We start from the raw sequence: 21285 nt of genomic DNA, 5'->3' as shown, positions 1-21285 counted from the left end.
GTGGATGTGATGGATGGTACAATGCGGTAACCCGTCATGCCAGATTTACACGTGGTTGCGTGCAGCGTCGCGCACAGAACATTACAGATCTACAAGCTTGATGTGAGCTTGTAGAGCGGCTAGTTTCGGACGGTGCGCAACACCGGCACACAACTAAGTATAGTTCACACCCTATAAGGGCCGGGCTACGCTGAGGACCACGGGATTGGCTCTAACTAAGTATAGTTCACACCCTATAAGGGCCGGGCTACGCTGAGGACCACGGGATTGGCTCTAACTAAGTATAGTTCACACCCTATAAGGGCCGGGCTACACTTGGGACGACGGGATTGGCTCCGCAACTGTACACTGTGGGCTCTACCTTCGCCCATGCTAAGCTCCTAAATTATCCCTAAACTACTTTGCCTTTTTTTACTGTTTTGAAAAACATTTTTGAATAGTTAAAATAGCCAATCTACATCGACACATTGTGAGCTTGTAGATTGGCTATTTTAACTATTCAAAAATGTTATTCAAAATAGTAAAAAAAAAAGGCAAGAAAGTTTAGGGATAAGGACGATCTCTTATGGACGAAAATAGAGCCCTGCCATTATAATCAATGGAACTAACAGTACTGTCACTATAATCAATGGAACCAACAGTACTGTCACTATAATCAATGGAACCAACAGTACTGTCACTATAATCAATGGAACCAACAGTACTGTCACTATAATCAATGGAACCAACAGTACTGCCACTATAATCAATGGAACCAACAGTACTGCCACTATAATCAATGGAACCAACAGTACTGTCACTATAATCAATGGAACCAACAGTACTGTCACTATAATCAATGGAACCAACAGTAGGCTACTGTCACTATAATCAATGGAACCAACAGTACTGTCACTATAATCAATGGAACCAACAGTAGGCTACTGTCACTATAATCAATGGAACCAACAACCAACAGTACTGTCACTATAATCAATGGAACCCAGCTGCGGTGCACAGGTTGTGCGTTTAAAGCTCTACGCAAGTGCTCTATTTTTTCCGCGTGTCCGTGGCGGTGACGCAGTCCTCCGCCTCGCCTTCAGAGGAAAGAATAGTTACACAAACTGTAAATACGGAACTCCACCGCGGGACGGACGAATTGTCGAATTGTTGTTCCGTTCCGTTCCGTCTCCCGTGAGGACGGAATTAATAACGTACGAAACTAGCTGTGATGTATTTTCAGTTGTCGGTTAGGGACCTGGAGACGAAGCGATGTTGTTGTTGATTCATCTGGCACTGCCGCTGTTGCCGTCCCATGTTCATCTGTCTTCTTCCTATACTAGCCTTTCTCTCCCATCTCCCCTTTCTCCCTTCACTTCCATGTCCCCCCGATCGCTCTCTGTGACTGCACTCCCGACCAGCACTGTCAGAATGGATCTGTCAAAGCCAGAGTCAGGGAGCCAGGGGCACATGGAGAGAGAGAGAGAGAGAGAGAGAGAGGGAGAGACTAGAGTCGTGCTGTAGACTAGTGTAGTTATATAGAAGTGCCACCTCAGCAGTACACGGTGAATGATGCGGAGAGAGAGCTCATGATAAAGAGTAAAGAGGCAGAGAAAGGAGCGGCCCAGTTTGGCCTTGATTAGGCAGCTCCTCGTGGAGTGACGGAGAACTGGCCCCGTCTAGGAGAGTTGATGGACATGGTGGCACAGCAGTGGTTCCCAAACTTTTAGCCTGTGACCCAAAAGAGAGATTAGATACAGATGGTTACCCCGGGACCCAAACTAGTGAAAATAGCAGATCTGCTTGCATTTGCATTTGGTTTTTAATTTGTTTTTGATTCATGAAGTGTAGCTTTTTTGGGGAACGTTGTGGGAAACAGTGTGGTACAGTGTGTCCAAATCATCAATTTACAATTCACAATTAATGCCCTTCTTTGTCATACTAAAGTAGCAAAAATAGCACACAAGTACAAGCTCAAATGTAATAATTTTTTATCCTGAAAAGCTAGTTTTGGACATTTACTTTACCATTTACTTTATTTCGACGGGACAAGCATGGACATCAACCAAATGTAATGTAAATACACCGGAATTAGCAAAGATGCAAAATTTCATCCGTAGTCTAAACTATACATGACTTCTTTGTTGGTTTGTTTTAATTATTATTATTTGTATTATTATTTTCACCCTTGCCTTAATAATAATGATAATAATAATAGCTCAAGTTTATATAGCGCTTTTCTGAATACCCAAAGCGCTTTACATAAGAATACTCGGAACAGACTTTATTAGGAAAAAGCTAAATATAGATGTGTAAGGTTGCAGTGCAAGGTTAAAAAAGGCTAAACGAGGGAAGGGCCTTGTTTATTACTTCACAGATTTCTAATTTATAAACTCTCTTGTTCTACTCTTTCTGCCCATGCTTTGGTCTATGTTTGTCTTGCATCCATTCGTCTCTGTCTGTCTTTCTGGGAGGACGATGAGAGAGAAACTGAAGCTGATAGCTTGGTTCTGAACAACCCCCGCAAAACAACAAAGCTCTGTGAGGATCCACGCCGTTCGTTCTGAGATTCATTCTATGCCAATTCAAGTTTGTCTTCTTACTATTCTTTTTTTTTCCCCCTATTTTTTCATATGCCCACATAGCACATACACAAACTTGAAATACATAGACAAACTTTGAAGGATTTGCTGCATGGGCTCAAAGACTCTTATAGAAAGTTAATGTTGCAAAGACCTTTTTTTTATTATTTTTTTATTCAAAAGTAAAAAGTTTTTTCTAGTGTTATTGTTGAAATATTTATTCAAAAATACATTTCTGGGACACTTACTGGGCCCTGTTCGCTTAATAATGCATAAGCACCGACACTTTATTCAGTATAGTAGTAAATATAACAAGAGGCACTTAACACTGGATTATCTCACTGCTGAGAAAATGCCTGGCATTATAAATACAGAGACCCAGCCAAGAGGAATGTGCATTCATTTGGAGACTGTCGCCTTGGTAAAAGAACAGGTGGATAAAGTACAGTATAGTAGGTTCGATTTACTCATAAAGACTGTTGATAGACTGTACATAATTATTCATATCACGTTCAGTATGGTGTATCTGTCTGCATGACTGCGGGTCTGAGGAGGATGCATCGATTCTACAGAGGACGCACAGATTCTCAGGGTGTTCTTGGAATGTATGCATTGGCTTCCCTCATTGGTCAACCCACACCGTCGGCTTAACTGATTGGCCGAGTGTCACGTCACGCCTGTGCCGTGATTGGCCACCGCAACCCGTCGGCTTAACTGATTGGCCGAGCTTTGCACATGGAACAAATGGAATGAAATAGAATGTAGGAAGAATATGGAAGAACGTGATAGAAGGGTGGCAGCAGTGTTATGATGCAGGAGGAGAAGGCCGGCATCTTTATCAAATTCAAAGAAAGGTGAGTGAGAACAGTATTGGACGCGGGAGAGAGGGGGTCATCATAACAAGGTTAAGATTGGAAAACAGTGCATCAAATAAAACATTATTTGATTGACAGTCTGTTGACAGTCTGTGAAATATGCTATTATGAACGGCAGTCACTCACGCACTACCAAAGGGAAAGAGATAGCAGGTGGATGGGGTGAGGCAGAGGTGACTTTTAAAAAGATAATTGGTGCAGCAGAGGATAAGGGAGTATAATTTTAGTATAATCTTTAGGTGCAAAAAGAAACAGGTTTGTGGGATATTGTAAGTATAGGGACACTCAGATAAACAAGAGGGTGGCGGTAACGCAAGAAATAAGGATGCCAATCGCCATACAAGTAGAAACAGACATTTCGTGAAGGTGAAGGAAGCAAACAAACGTGATGCGGGTGGAGCTGACAGACAACATGCAGGTACAATGACGACATGGTATAACAGGGTGGGGCACATATTGCAGACTATAGCATCGTCCCCGACATGCATGGCCCTGACTGTAGGCCGGCGCCAAGAGGGTGAAGGTCTACGATCTCATAATATCCGCAAAAGTTTGATTCACTACTCATGCCATAGTTTTGCTGCCTACGTACATGAGTCACATTGCGTGTCAAATCGATCGGGTTCATAGCAAATCGAGTGCTTGTATTTTTAGAAGTCGTGTTTTATTGTTTCATTGATATTATTTTATTAGTGCACTAAATCTTTCCAATGTGTATATGGAACAATTTGACAGTTCCCATTAAAGTATTTCCATCTCAGTGTGTCCGGGGGATTGTATGCATCGGCTTCCCTGATTGGCCATCCCGCACCGCGGGGGTGGTGTTGCTCAACGGGTGAGTCATATGTTGCAGACTAGCATCATTCCCGACATGCATGGCTCTGGGTATAGGCCGGCGCCCAAAGGGCTTGAAGGTCTTATAATATCTTATAATAATCGCAAAAGTTTGATTAATCCCACAGTTTTGCTGCCATGTACATGAGTCATAATGCATGTCAAATCGATCGGGTTCATTGCAAATCGTGCACCCATAATTTGTTATAGGTCATGTGTTTTATAGCTAAGTTGATATAATTTTATTAGTGCATTGAATCTGAAAGAATTTACAGTTTCCATTAACGTATTTCTATCTCAGAAACCGAGTTACAGTTACCAAACGTAGTGTTGAGGACTTGAGGTTCAATTGAGGCCCTAAACAGGAAAAATCACAACTCAAATGGGCCTCACATTAATGGAGCAATAACGTGTACAGGTCATAGAATGAAAACATTATCCATGTATTATTTGGATCATGGCATAACTCCCCTCATTATGCCCACTTCAATTTAACTAAAATAATGGTAAATATGTTACCATTTTGGTAACAGGTCCTGTGATATGTATGTCTCTAATAACATACTTATAAGGTGTTCTAATCTGATTTTAACACTGTATTGTTGTAGTTATATTAAGCACTCATACATTCTCATAAACTCATGTGCAATGTTACGACACAACGATATGCGTCGTGAACCTTCAGATCTGCTACTTTCAAGGCTGAATGAGGCATTATTTGTCCACATCCTATACCTACAGATTCCACTATGAAGGACTCAGTGACACATTGCACTGCTGCCTGATTTGTGATTGTAATAAGAATTCTTAGGGGTATATTAAGTATTGCTTCTGGCCTGTTGCCCACTGGAGTAAAGTATTAGAAACTCTACAACCAGAAATGAAAGTAATAAAAACGGAACAGTGATTTCATTTTAGCCTGTGTTGTCTTTTAACTAGGAGAAACGTAATTTCGTTTTTTTTCTGCTGCTGCAGTTGGAAAGAATGACAAATAAAGCAATCTTGAATCTTGATTTCAAAATCCACAAAAATTATAATACGCCAATTTCTGTTTTCATATAAAACCAGCGGTGGAAAACATGGTTTGTGTCTCGTTCTTCTCTCTCTCTCTCTCTCTCTCTCTCTCTCTCTCTCTCTCTCTCTATCTGTGATGGCGGAGAATGGAATTAGGGATGAAAGTTGTATTTACAAGCATAAAGCAAGCTGGGCAATTGATTAATTTATACGCAGTCGTATGACATTATCATGACACGCTGTGAGCTGTCCGTGCACCCGCGGCGCTGCTGTGTCTCTGTCTCTCTGTCTGTTTGTGTTGTGGGGAGATGCATGTCATAGATAATGGCGCTCTCTCTCTCTGTGTGTGTGTGTGTGTGTGTGTGTGTGTGTGTGTGTGTGTGTGTGTGTGTGTGTGTGTGTGTGTGGCTGTGTGCGTTCGTTTGGTCACTGTTTGTATGTGGGCTAGTTCGACTACATAGCAGTGGTGCAAGTAACTAAGTACATGCACGCAAGTACTGTACATAAGTACAGTTTTGAGGTATTTGTATTTTACTTGAGTATTTCCAATTTCCAATACTTTTACTTCTACTCCACTACCTCCACTAACGTGGATCCAAATATTGTTTACTCCACTACATTTATTTGAAACTGTAGTTACTAGTTACTTAGTAGATTTTGATTATTCTCACTATACTGTCTAAAATTAAGACACTGTGGAGACATTTGTGTCTCCACAGTGGTGAAACACTCTATACTGTATACGTAAGCATATTGATATCCAGGATACGATGACCATCAACTATACTCTACTGTATCAGAGAGACTGACGTCTGTGCACAACGATACGACAATGATACGAGATGCATGTTCTGTTCTGTTCCTGTTCATTCTGTCCTTGTTTTCTGCTGACACGTCATGTGTCCAGTGTCCAATACTGTATATATTTCTCTGTGTGTGTATTAAACTTCAGAATGTGTTGTGTAATACTGCCTGGTGTTATCATTTTCTCCGCGCAGCCAACCCTTAGTTAGATAGATGGAGAATCTTAAGGGACCACTCGGGTGGTCAACCAAAATCACAACACTTTGAACTGAAGCCATTATCGTTTTAGAAAACAAGATGATAACAGTGCAACTGCAAAGCTTCTTGGGTCTCATGAGAGTTAGCTGTGATTAGAGTTTCTGCCCAGGACCCGGCGTAAGAGGTGTGTGATTTGAAAAGTTGATTAAATACAAAATGCAAGGAACATTATCTCTGGATCGAGCAGGGCCGATCCAGAGCTAGCCCCTACAATGCCTGGCTTTTGAAATTACGTCATGTGGCAGCCAAGTCTATGGGATTTTAATGTTTGTTTAGAGCACTTTGAACAAAAATCCTTTGCCAGCCAAGGCTATGGACTTTTAATGTTTGTTTAGGGAACTAAATGATGATGTGATACATCATGTGGCCAATACATCTTGTTTCGTTTTTCTATCTATAAATAATGCACCAAGACTCTGTACGTACTGTAATCCACGTAACTCTAAAACCGTTCGCCCCACGACTTCAAATTCGACACACACGTTCCACACCCCCACAGGGTGCAGTGCCCGGTGTCCAGCACAAAAAGCCTCTGCCCATATATGGGCATAAAAAGGACTCGGTGCTCTACAGCCGGGCACCGGTCTAGTATATAATAACACAATCATGTCTCGTAATAGTGAATAATAATGAATGAATGCCCCCCTGACATCATGTGGCAGCCACAGTGGGGCGCCCCTCACTTCACGCGAGTGTAATTTTAGTATAAATGTCCAGGCCAGCTGAGAACTCTAGCTGTGATATGCATCCGTCCGTATTTATCATATAACAATCATTGATGTTTTACACATCGATGCATTTCCAGCGAGTGCTCCACCCACTAATTATTTTATGATGGCACTACAGCTTGAAAACCAAGCCGCCAATAATACATTTGGGTATAGAACCACTGTTGTTATTGCACTTCCTCTCCGCCGGCACATTGACCACAATGTTACATGATAAGCTGTATATATATAGTATCCATCAGTCACAATGCGATGGGCTTCGGCACGCATGCACGGGTGGTTATTCTGAAGCAATCAGTGCAGACAGCGTAGGTAAACACGGTGCAAAATGTCAGCCGTGCTGATTGCACTGCCACAATACCGCCTCAGGACGAGGGACCCGAATAACCGAAATCAATAATCTAATCATTTCATATTCAAATCACACTGCGGAGAGCCCTGGATCTTATTGCGGTTTCATATCCCTGGTGTGGTGATATATTCCAATCAGGGAAGCGTGCAGGCCAGGCAGATGCATAAGATAATACTGTAAATCAAAAGAGCAGTGGGTGGATCACGACAGTATGGCTGAACAGATCTTTATGCTGCATGTTCTCCTTACATGCATACACACATGTACAGTATGTAACACACTATACTGTCTCTGTATCTGTAATATTTAACTTACTTAGAAACGAACCACATGAATCCCAGCATCGCTATTCTGGTGCGAACTTCGAGAGAAAATGCAGTTAATGCACGTTGTGACTGTGAGCTTGTAGATCTGCTGTTTTCGTTAAAGAGATTTGGTGCATGATGTTTCTCAAAACACATGGTACATTAAGGATAAATGGGAATTGGAACTAAATATAATTATTGAAGACAAAACCCTGGAGGATATGTGTGAAGGCTGCCACAAGGGAATAAATAGCCAGATGTGGAAGGAATTCAATTGGAAACTCAAAACTAGGTATTTCAATACTCCTCTGGTCATCTCCTCATAATGAAAACACCATCCATAGAATTGTGTTGGAGAAATTGTGGGGAAATCGGGGACCATACACACATTTTTTGGGACTGTCCAATAATTTCAAGGTTTTGGAAAAAGGTTAATAAGGAAATCGAAAAATGTTTAGGGTTGAATATTCCTTTTGGTCCTGAGTTATGTCTGCTTGGTATTATACCAGAGGAGGTGCGTGCATGGAGTTACATATTAAGGATACTTTTACTGATTGCTAAGAAAATGATAACAGTAAATTGGAAGGAAATAAAGCCACCTACTATAACCCAATGGAAGCAGAGACTGAAGCAGGTTTATATAATGGAAGAAATGACCGCAAGGTTACAATTAAAAATGGACAGTTTCATACTTAGATGGACTTCTGTGATATTGTATTTGGGTGTTTCAATATATGTGTAGAGGTTGTTGGGTCTGTAAAAGTGTCATGTAGTGGTTTTGTCTGAAAAAAAAAAATGCTTTTATATAACTGAAGTGTATTGTGATTCATGTCTCCAGCTCTTCTCCTGCCTAACTCAACTTGGAAAATAATGCTGTATTATAGTAGTTATGTCAAGCTGTTTTTCTGGGGGTTTTTTTGTTTTTTGTTTTTTGTTTCTTCTGTTTTTTGTTTTCATTGATTCGTATGTTTCACTTGTGTTCGATCATTTATTATTATTTGGTGTAAAAAAAAAAGAAAACTTTTGAATAAAAACAAACAAATAAATAAAGAGATTTGGTGCAGGGTGCTGTATCTGGTTAATTAACTGACTATATAGGGTTTAAGTGCATCATTTCAACGGGTGTTTCGATTTAAACACAATTAAAGGCATATTGCCAAATATACATTTAACATAAATATTTTGCTGCTTAACACATTAAGACCTGGGGCCGATTCTACAAAATGCCTTTTAAATCAGTGGTTCTCAAATTGACCCTGATGTACAGTATAGCCACTAACCCCCATATGAAAATGTTTTGTGCCATGCCACGTAATGTCTTATCTTATGCTCTTCTCTGGGGGGTTGTGACCTCAGATTGTGTATGTTGCACAGCTACTCTGTTATATCACATGAGCAGAGCCTCACCGCCAAACTAAATGCAAAAGCCTGGCAATAAAATGATCAATCCTGAGCTGAAGAGTCTTAATGAACGGTTATAGATGGTGCTCACCGTCCACATGGGAACGAACCAGAACGTGAATCGGAATAAAAAACTGACAATACAAACTAATTTGTTTCTCCAACGGTGATTAAATTTGTCCAATTTGACAACGGCGGCCCAGCGAATGGAGTTAATGGCGAGAATGAAATCCTAATGGAGAGTTTCTCGGCGAGCGTCCACACAGAACAACAACTCTGGGCATAGTGTGATGAGGGCTAATTGAAGCGGTAAACAGACAACATGGTACGGGAACATCTGTGAGTGCATCTGCTCATCATCACACCCTGCAAGCCCATCGGAAATCTATGTATGCAATGTAAACAATTAGCACCAGTTCACACACATGCATACATTTACCCATTCAGTTATGCCCACACCAAAGGAGATTCATATTTCATACAGGGATACAAATATTGAGGTGTAGTAGAGTTTCATTTATACAAAATCATGGCGTGTGTTTTCAAGGTACAATAGGCATATATCACTCTGTACTCTAAGGGTATAAGTAAAGCGTCTCCGCCGTATATGACAGCTGCCAATTTATTATAAGAAATGCCCTGGGCAGATTGGGTCTGGTTCAGTTTGAATTACATTTCGCTCACCCCAGAGTTGTGGGTGACCAATGCGAGACTTTTTTGCGGTGACGTTGGAATCCGTTCCAATCCTTGGAAATAAATCTTCCAGACCGAAGTTCCAGACTAATATCTATGCAGTGATATATTAGTTTGGCCATGCCAGGCTACCACAATACTTTTTGCCTCCTTCTTGGGCATCCCAAGTTGTTGGAACCCTCTAACAACCAGTCTGTGCGTATGCCCTAGATAGGCTGCCAAATATAAAGACAAATAGTCTGCACCTATCTGAGATGGTATGTAGAAATTAGTATTTAATGACCGTGGTCATAAAGGCTTCCTCTAGGCTAGGGTCAAAAATGCAGGCTATCTCTAATACAGACACTTCTCTGGACTCTTCATCAACCACAACACCATCCGTCACGCAAAAAAACGGAACCTCAGCGATAGAGCCTTCTATGTGGCAGCCCCTGCCCTCTGGAACTGCCTAAATTGGACTCTTTCAAGTCGGCACTGAAGAGACATTTGTTCACTCAGGGTTTTGGCAATAGGTTTGTTGTTTATTTATTTATGTCTGTATTGTAAAGCGTCCTTGGCGGCAAGGTGCTATATAAATTCAAGTTACAGAGTTGTCACAGAGTTGGAACATGGATGGAATGACACAGGATTTTTTGTACATTCTCACTGAGGAATGCATGATATTTCGATATGCCCTTTGCTACGAGTTCCGCTATCATGGCATTCTACGTACATTCCTTTGTATGCATAACAGCCATTCAAGATGTGTGACAGTGTTTCAGTGATCTGTTCTGTGGTGTGTGGTGCCAAGTGCTAACAATGAGGGACCTGAGTGTTGGGGAACCAGATGGAAAGATTGAGTCTTGTGGGAAGGCCTTGTAGTCTGGCTTTAACTGTGAATGTGATGATGTCCTCATTGAGTGCAGTGTTCTTAACGAATGAGTGTGAGACAGAGTGATCAGTATAGGAAAGTTTTAGTCCAGCAGTGTTGTTGTTGTTGGTGTTGGTGTAGATCCATGAGGACTCATCTGTCACCTGTAGCCGTTAGCACACGCACACACACACGCAAATGGCTTGGGGCAATTTTTAACCCTAACACCACCAGAGCCGAAAAAGCCGATATACATACAAGATCACAAGCTTGTGCATGTGCTTGTAGATAAGCTATTTCCGGTTGCGCGAAACCAGCACATGATTAAGTAGTCCCCAACTCCTAAAATGTACCTCTAAATGCCAAAACATTTCCTAAATGTAGGCCCACAGTAGCCTACTCTAGATTACCATACTGTATGTGTGTTGCTCAAATTCTACTATACGTGTGGGGACATTTAGCCCTCACAAGTATTAGAATTCAAGTACACACACACACACACACACACACACACACACACACACACACACACACACACACACACACACACACACACACACACACACACACACACACACACACACACACACACACACACAACGGGTATTGTATAGTAGGTCACAGCAGGTGGGAGCGGCAGAGTGATATGTACAGTAGTAATTGCCATAACTTGTTTTGTTTCTCACAGGCGCTTCACATAAATAAGATGGCTTTACTTCAAGGAATACATTGGCTCTAAATAGCTGCTTTCTTCTAAGTTGTTGACAGAGAGCATCTCCTGAGGTTATTCCCAGTTGTGTCAAGCGCGCACGAGTACGTGTGTGTGTGTGTGTGTGTGTGTGAGTGTGTGTGTGTGTGTGTGTGTGTGTGTGTGAGAGAGAGTCAATGTGGGTGCCCATGTGGATACCATTACACCCATGAGCCACAGGTACTTTGTGTGTCAGTGTGCGTGCGTGTGCGTGCGTGCATGCGTGCGTGCGTGCGTGCGTGCGTGCGTGCGTGCGCGACCACAGTACAACACACTATGGTATGGTATGTTGGGCAGAGAGTCAACATGCTACTGTACGTAACAAACCATCCAACCAGTACATCACACTATGGTATGTACGTACGGTACATGTACTCAACTACTGTACTGAAGTACAATTTTGAGGTATTTGTACTTTCCAATTTCCAATACTTTTACTTCTACTCCACTACATCTCAGATCCAAATGATTGTACACTACAATTACTTAGTAAGTTACTACTAGTTACTTGTACTGTATATATTTTTTATTATTATTACGAAACACATTACCCACTCCAGCCCATTGTGTGATCGCTGGTAGATCGGCTATTTTCAAAAGATCTTTGTTTTATTTGAAAACTTAAAATGGGACATTCTGCATAATGAGCAGTTTTACAAAATGGTACATTTTGATGCCAATACTTTCGTATTCCGGACTTTTACTTAACAGAGTATATCTATTATCTAGATCAGGAGATCTCAACGTTTCTGGCTCGGGACCCCCAGAAATGCTTTGACCACGTCTCGCGACCCCCGCCCCGCCCCGCCTCCCCACCCCAATGCAAATTGGCCGCTACAATAACCTTAATAACAGAGAAAATACATCATAAATAAATACTGAAACCAATCATTAAGGAAAGCGTATGCATGCATGTACTATGTGTAGCCTACTACTGTATGTAAACTCTTAATTTCCATTTTCCAGACATTCAGTTGAAAAATAATAATAATAATAATAATAATAATAATCTGGGGACCCCCCAAAATAATTTGGCGATCCCCCGAGGGGTCGCGACCCACGGGTTGAGAACCCCTGATCTAGATTGCAGTATTGATACTTCTACTCAACCAACCAGACATGTGCATTATGCCAAGCTCAATAACTGCACTACTGCAATAACCGCAGCACCGCAACAACACAGCACTATTGTCAACCCACCTCTGGGGATGGAGAGCAAACAACCGCTACGTACATTCACAATGAATTTCACGAGGCCAGGCCCTTCTTGTTTTACACTTCAGTGCATGTGTATTGGATGCCATGCGATCTGTCAAAAGATGGCGTGCATATTCCCTTCAGTTGTTTGATAACCACGCCGATTGCTAATCTTTAAATACTTGTCTATCATTCACCAAAACGTCAGAACATGAATTGGTGTGTAAATGTGAAATTAATAATGCATAAATATCAAGCTATTTCACCGTTGCGGCTGTCACGTGTTTAGAGCAAGTCAGTGGATCGTTCAGTGACATTACAAGATGAATTTCTTTCTCTCCTTCTCCTGTCATGTCAACTTGAAGTCTGTCATGTCAAACAACAATGAACCACAACATGGAGTTAAAATTATTTTTTTAATGGAAAATGTGCCATTTCTTCTCTGGGGCTTGTTATGGAGACACATTTTTGTCTGTGTCTGACAGTTTAGTTGTGCATTCGGTAGCATTTCTATTTCAATTATGGGTAAAATAATGTTTGGTGAGTGGAAAATTGCTGATTTTTTCCCTTTTTTTCCTGCATTACACTTATTGACATCTCGGACTAAATGAAGCCCCAGCTATCTTTTTTCCAGTTCAAATGCATAATTTGCCAGATTGGGAACATTTTGCCTCGGAAAAGGCGAGCCAGACAATTTAGATGAGGCAATATGCAGTAGCCTAACAATGAAGCTAATTATAGCACTAAAATGAGGATAAATGAAGAAACACAATTTTAAAGGCGCATATCAAGCTGTTGAGCCACATAGGGGAAATTCCTTCATCACCACCCAGAAGATGTGATCAAGACAAAGGTCTTGGAGGAAAACTATTACAGCCAGGTGCTCACCGGAGACACATGCGCGTGTGGTTACAAATTCGGTAGTTTAAAAGTATCAAAGGTGCTCCTGGATCAGACGGGATATAGCATGACAAAACCAGAGGATTCAGGCACTCAGCTGTGAATTAGGAGGAAACAGCCTTCATTAAAACAAGGCCAACGCTAACATGTTCCGACCTCAGGCCGTCTTCATCGGGGCGAAAATTTCAAAGCTCGAGTGGTGAGATCCACTTCTTCAGCCTGACCAGTCATGGCCCTCATTTGACCTGGCACGTTGACTAAGAAGAACACACACTATATTTACAGCAGTGTTCACACATGGCGAGTATTTAGAGAGGAAGGAAGGCATGGCTGAGTTCACACATTAACACAGTCTGGAGCTGTTAGGCACTGGAGCAGTGAAAGTGAACCACTCAAACCCTCCAGTCCCGAAGAACCCGACCTGAGCTTCAACTGGGAAAAATAAATCTCTTGATATTTTTTATCCCACAATTTTGGAATCAATTTTTTCACCCGGCGGCGCCGGCGCCAATGCCTAAGCTGTAATCTTGGGTGCTATACTCTCCCTCTGCCCACCTCACCACCTGGGAAGAGCCCCAAACTGAGCTCAGGCTTCCTTCAATGCACCTGACAGGGGGATGTTTCTCCTTTAAGGAAGTAGTGCATGCCTGCATTGAAGGAACACGTTAATCTAGCCAGTTCCTTTCCCCTCCATCAGGCGCCCAAGGCTGGCCAGGGGGAGGCGGTATAGAGACCAGGATTACTGCATGTTTTTTTGGGTACCTATACCAGGGACACGGGGAGAAATTGCAAACTCAACTCAACACAGAAAGGCCCTTTCACCAACCCCACCTAAGGTATGGGCGCTGATGAGGAGAGAGCAGTGTGTCACGTTGCAAGCTCTTGTAGCTCGGCAATTTTTTGCAGAAAAAAACATAAGCACACTGGGGTTGAAGTCGAATGCTGTTGAGGAACTTCAGCTGTAAAAGTGTTCCAGGAGTTCTAAATGGTGACCTTCCAAGTTACAAGCTCACTTCCACCATCTGTTACTGTACTGTTGTCAGTGTTGTGCAATGAACAGACAGATAAAGATTTATACTGATGGATAGAGATATACTTTGGAGACAGTGCGACCGACCGACAGACAGACAGACAGACAGACAGACAGACAGACAGACAGACAGACAGACAGACTTTACGTCGAACTGAAAGTTTGGTTTCCATGGCGACTCCCTTCTTATTCCTCAGAGTTTCATCCTCCATTATCTATCTGGTCTAGTGTCTCACAAGCATCTGCTCCATAGGGTGTGTGTGTGTGTGTGTGTGTGTGTGTGTGTGTGTGTGTGTGTGTGTGTGTGTGTGTGTGCGTGTGCGTGTGTGTGTGTGTGTGTGTGTGTGTGTGTGTGTGTGTGTGTGTGTGTGCGTGCGTGCACAGTGAGTGCACACACAAGGGATGAAGGCTCAAGTCTACTTTCATTACTCCATCTGCTGAATAGGGAGCAGGCTTATAAAACACGCGCACACACACATGTGCGCATGCACGCACGTTTGTGCGCGCGCACACACACACACACACACACACACACACACACACACACACACACACACACACACACTCTTGATTCAAAGCCTTCAACTTAGACTGTGCGACGTCTGTGGCAGCAGTGTAGCATTGTTCACAACATGTCACACTATTGTCTTACAACAAAGGCCTCTTCAGTCAAGGCAAAGGTCACAATACAGCACAATAGGCCTGTGTAGGGCTTGGGGGACAGTGCGTGTTTGTGCATGGGCACATGCACATGTGTCAGTGCATGTTTGCAAGCATGCGTGCGTGCGTGTGCGTGCGTGCAGTGGTGGAAAGTAACATAATACATAATTTTTAGACACTTTTTAGTTTACTTGAGTATTTCCAGTTTTCAGTACTTTTACTTCTACTCCAATCCAAAACTTTAGTTACTTTGTAGATTTTGATTATTAGTACAAAACATACATTATAACCACTTCAGCCCTATATATTTTGGCCATTTGAAAATAGCCGATCTACAAGCTCTGCTATTTTCAAATGATTTTTATACAATGTATACGTTTTAAAACTTATGAAATGGGGCATTCTGCATAATGAGTACTTTCTACTTTTGGTACTTTAAGTACATTTTTATACCAATACTTTTGCACTTTTACCCAAGTAATATTTTTTAATTCTGGGCTTTTACTTCTTTGCAGTATTGATACTTTTACTAAAGTAATACATTTGAATACGTTTTCCACCACTGGTCAGTGCATGTTTCCAGTGCATTCCATGTTTGTATGTGTATGTGTGCGTGTGTGTCTGAGTGTGTCCTGTGCATGCATGCGTGCACATGTGCATGCTTGCATGCGTCCACGCGTCTGTGTACGGCACCCACAGAGTCAGCTATGAAACAGATAGGGATCTTATTGCGTAGCATACGCTGCTCTCGTTAGCAGTGAAGTAAATAAAGCTGGGAGGTTTGTGCAGGAAACACCTGTGTCACAAGAGGCTAACTGCACATCCTCCATTTGAAGAATGATATATCCCCTTTCCTATTGTTCCGTCTTATCACTTGTTTTGGTGCAATAGAGACTAAATACTCTGCTGATATTTAGATGTAGCGTATCAAATCAAAGCACACAACACTGTGTTATATGAGAGGCGAGGAAGGAAGGCATGTGGACGCACACAAACGCTAACAGGAAATGCATAGAAATTCCCCTTGCACAAACTCTCGCACGCACGCACGCACATCATTGGCAACATTGTCACTGTTAAATGAATTTTCCCTTACAATATTAAATTCAACTCCGAAAAATACAAATAAATGTGGTGTGGTGGAGTGCCTGGATGGTAACCGCAAGGTTGCCAGTTCAAACCCAGGCTCCCCCAGAGTTAGTGTCGAAGTGTCCTTGAGCAAGACACTGAACCCCTAATTGCTCCCGATGTGCTAGTTGGTGCCTTGCATGGTTTCTGCTGCCATCGGTGTATGAATGTGTGTGTGAATGGGTGAATGTAATGCACAATCTCTGTAAAGCGCCTTGGATAAAGGCGCTATATAAATGCACCATTTACAATTTACCATTTGTGTGTGCTCCTCTGTAAAATTCTATAAATAAAACATTCCCACAATACATTATGTCCGTATACACACACACACACACACACACACACACACACACACACACACACACACACACACACACACACACACACACACACACACACACACACACACACACACACAATCAATCAATAAAGAATTGGATCATCGGATCAGATATGAAAACATGGCCTCAGGGTGTACAGTAAAGGCTACAGTATAATTGTTCCACTTGGTGAAGTGATGTCAACGAGGATCCTCTGGCGAGCTGTCAATACGCCTGAACTGCGCCCGCCGCCATCAAGTCAATAAATTGAATACGCAATTCATCAGCCCAACTCTAGCAGACAGTATTTCTAATTAAAAAGGAGCTCGTAAATTTGACATTTTACAAGCCCAGCTGAGCTTGTAAACGCACTGTAAATAAGTCGCAGTAAGAGGCTGTACGCGTGGACAACTGAAGGGCTCGGCTAATGCTTTAACTCCTGTTGACATGCAAACGGTATATCTCAACAGTTGTATGTACACTGTATCTGTTCTGCACATTTAAAAAGTTACAATTTAAGACCTTTTTAATACCAAATTAGCTCAATTATGAAATATTACGCAAGACAAAGGCAAACGTTGTGAAAATAGCCGATCTACAATCTACGCCAATGTTGTCCTGTGTGCACGGTGCGCTACCATCCCACTCTGTTCTTGTCATGCGACATCTTGTAGCGTTGCCTTCCATTCTGTATTCCGTTTGAAGATCACAAGATCAGCATTAGCAGTTGGAGATGGCACATTTGTTGGGCCAATTAGAGCACAGTCTCGTCACAGCACAGATGGAATTGTGAGATCTCTGGGGAGCAACATGGGCCATATTTTGGTTCTAAGAACGCAGCTATACTCTCTCATGCATTGTGTGCTCGTAGAAATGCATATATGCATACTCTAGAGTGTGCAAAAGTCAAATTAAAGGAAAAACATCAGGTGTGCATGTGTGTGCAGCTACTCCCCCTCAGACCCTTATACTAATCTGTTCTTAACCAATGAGGTTATGCAGAAACACACAATGAGCCTTGATGTTTAACCACCTGAGCAGACTGACACAACGATAAGAGACAATCTACTGTATATACAAGCTTGATGCAACGGGCTGGGGGGCACATACGCACACACACACACACACACACACACACACACACACACACACACACACACACACGCTTACCTGTAGTGTACTTTGCCGTGTCAAAGTTGGAGGAAGCCCCTGAGAATCACATTTCAATATCAACCCGGCCTCCAAGTCCTGGAGAGAGAGAGAGAGAGAGAGAGAGAGAGAGAGAGAGAGAGAGAGAGAGAGAGAGAGATGATGGTTTATTTCAAGTCCCCATCATGATTCATACACAGTAAAATAGACGTTCTCAGTGTTACTGTAATTTATCTCAGAGAATAACCCTTGTAAGGGTACATTTTGTTGCATTGGAACAAAAGCACAGGAGTACTGTGTAGCAGAAACAGATATTGAATGGGATGCGAGACATAAAGACTAGCCCCATCAATCAGATTGTGAATAGTCATAACGAAAAGGGGGGAAAAAAATACATCTGAATCCCGTTTCAGTTCAACTGTAATTGCCTGGTTTAAGTGTGGGTGCGTGTGTGTATAGTAGGCCTACATGCGTGTGCGACTGCGTGCGTGTGTGTGTGTGTGTGTGTGTGTGTGTGTGAACATTGTGCGTGCGTGTGTGTTCTGCCTTGTAATGACCTGCTAAGTGTCAGAGAATAACAGTCTATAATGGGCTCTCTGGCAGTTTATAGCTGAAGAGCCTCGTGCTCATGCCATGATAGCCGGTTTATATAGGTGACATTTTACAGCGAAATGTCACAGACACTTTTCAGAGAGGAGGATTGTTACCTCCGTTAGTAGAATGCAGAGTGGCTGTTACTCATGCTAAGGGTGTCTTTTATATTAAGCTCTCTGCCTGTGACTTGTCTCCTTCCCTCGTATCGCCTTCATTCCTGCGTTCATCTTCTTTTCTGTAACTCGGAGGTTTCTCAACCTTTTCTGGATCCATTCCTGACCCAATGGGTTCTATATGCACACAGAATGACTCTTCCTACCTCCGTTCCCCATCCCTACTTCCTTCACAGGTGTTACCGATGATACTAATTAAGGCTCTGTCCCACCAGAGTACAAGTTCAACTGAGCATTTGTAGAAAACAGGATGATGGCCCAGCCAACTGGGATCAGGGCGTGGCCGAGGACACCCAATCAGGAAGGAGGGGCAGGTCCGGGGCAGGGACCTGTCAATCTCACAGCCACGTCTGCATTCAATCATTCACTTATCACTGCCAGCCAACAGTATTCAGTAGGGAGATTCTTGGGCGAATATAGGAAACAGTTGGCCGAAAACCGAATATCCGAATATGATTAATATTAATTAATATTAATTAATATTATACTTTTTTCCTACCATTGCTGTCATGGCCGTACATTAAAGCTACCTGATTTATGGCAAAATAAATGGTTATGGCAATACTTAACTTAAATAATAATCGCTATTATGGGTCCATAAAACATTTATTCAGCTCTTTTGAATGCATTAATTGCATACACTATTCTGTGATATATTTTCTGCCTATTCGGGCCGAAACCGAATAGGCCGGAAATACATTTTTAGCCATTTTCTGCCGAATATTTTCTGCAGCCGAATATTCGGTGCATCACTAGTATTCAGTACCACTTCTCTCTCCAACATACTCCATTCACCTCCATTCATTTCCTTACATGAAAGTGATGAAACACAAAAAGTTGGCATTGTGCCATCAACACAACGCCAATATTCCCACACTGTTACAGTTATTCCCAGCTTAACCAATAATAATAATAAGGGGCTGTTTTATCCCCCGTACTCATCCCATATCTATGGTTCCGTACTCCGTAGGTCCCTACTGGCCTACCAGGAGGCTCTGGTAGGCTGTTGTCAGCCTTTCTATGGGCAGCCCATTGAGACCAATGATACTGCATGTGCTGTCACAGGGCGGAGTCACATTGAAACACAGCACGGAAACCCCGTTCCAGCAGCCGCAGCAGCGTGCCTCGCTAATCATTAGACTTTCAACGTCCTGGGTTCCAGCTAAAGCGAGGGAGTTGCCGTACCGAACCCAACGTTGCGAAGTCCACCTCTGCTGACTCATCGCCGTTCGAGTTATGTCCCGATATACGCACAGAACCGTGGATCTTTTTGGTGTGGGCTTGACATTGGGTTCAACGGGCTGCCCATAGAGAGGCTGATAACCACCTAACAGAGCCTCCTGGGGGGCCAGCCCCACAGAATGGCTGACAACAGGCCACCAGTACAGGGACCTTCTGAACCATGACTATGGGATGACAACAGGCCACCAGTACAGGGACCTTCTGAACCATGACTATGGGATGACAACGGTGATGAAGCCCATTTCAATAGGATGATGATGACGTGAAGATCGGCTGCTCTTTGTGTTCTTATTTATTGCAGGTGTCAAAATGTTAACGTTAGTGTTATATTGACATCTTAATGTTTTGCCAATTATTTAGGGGCCTACTTGCAATATATTCACCAGCTGAGAATCAAGCGCTGCTCTAACAGTGTTTTGTATTATCTCTCTCTCTCTCTCTCTCTCTCTCTCTCCTATCTCTCTCTCTTACTCCATGGTGAACTTCACTGCCTCATCTCACCATGCAGGGTCAATCTCAATGCCACTGAGGATTACGGTTGACACCAGTGTGTGTGTGTGTGTGTGTGTGTGTGTGTGTGTGTGTGTGTGTGTGTGTGTGTGTGTGTGTGTGTGTTCGCGCACGAGCATGCGCGTGTCCATGCATATTCTGTTGCCAGGATGGCTGGCAGGATGCTGCACGTCTCTATTTAGGCCTTGAAATTTTCCCGTTGCGGTGTCTTTGTCTGAGTGCCACGGAAGGTTAACTGTAGTGTTTCACACAGGTTCTCAAAGACACACGCACGCACGCTCGCACACACGCACGCAGTTTCCCATATGCAGACACACACAGTACGAGACAGAGCGGGGGCCCTCTGAGAAGCTCTCGGGCAAGGCTGTCCAGTAATTGGGTCTATTAGCCAGTACAGGGGGCCGTGAGCAATATCTCTATGGATGGGTGGGCACAGACTCCAACAAAAGATAGATACACTGTGTGTGTGTGTGTGTGTGTGTGTGTGTGTGTGCACGGCTGTGCGCGAGCGTGTGTGCGTGCGCGCGCACACATGCGTGCATGCGTTCTTATGTGTCTATACGCTACAGTGCAGTAGAAAAGCCAGGGGCACCAGAGCGCTGGTAGGAAATAAGCTGGGTACTAAGCTCCTCACCAATACCTCACCTTCTCTCAAGTCTCTCTCTCTCTCTCTCTCTCTCTCTCTCTCTCTCAGAACACGCCATGCATTATGCACACCAAACTGGCCAGCGATGGAGGGATCAATGCATGGACAGAGAGGAAAGCAGGGCTTTTTGGGATGCAGAGGGGGAAGACAATGGTTTGTATGGGCGGGAGAGAGAGAGAGGGCAGAGCGGAATGAGATTTTTCATTAGGACTCATTTGTGTGAATCAGGTATAAGGACAAAGGGAGGTAGGAGGAGAAGATTAAGGATGGTAGCTGCAGGTTACTAAAAGTGAACACCTCTAACTCTCCG

At 42.9% G+C, this 21285-nt stretch overlaps 1 protein-coding gene across 6 annotated transcripts in view; it reads right to left on the bottom strand.

Moving 5' to 3' along the window:
* LOC310859363 (adhesion G protein-coupled receptor L3-like) overlaps positions 1 to 21285 on the bottom strand; it is a 231822-nt gene that overhangs the window by 192857 nt on the left and 17680 nt on the right. For all 6 annotated transcript variants that reach the window (XM_083765860.1, XM_083765862.1, XM_083765863.1 and 3 more), the window contains exon 2: positions 17832 to 17909. The gene's annotated coding sequence lies outside the window, so the exon portion shown is untranslated. The remainder of the gene's footprint in view (positions 1 to 17831; positions 17910 to 21285) is intronic.

This window comes from Protomyctophum parallelum (genome assembly GCF_964188405.1).
Source record: "Protomyctophum parallelum genome assembly, chromosome: 5".
Lineage (NCBI taxonomy): Eukaryota > Metazoa > Chordata > Actinopteri > Myctophiformes > Myctophidae > Protomyctophum > Protomyctophum parallelum.
This window is presented reverse-complemented; position numbering and strand designations above follow the sequence as displayed.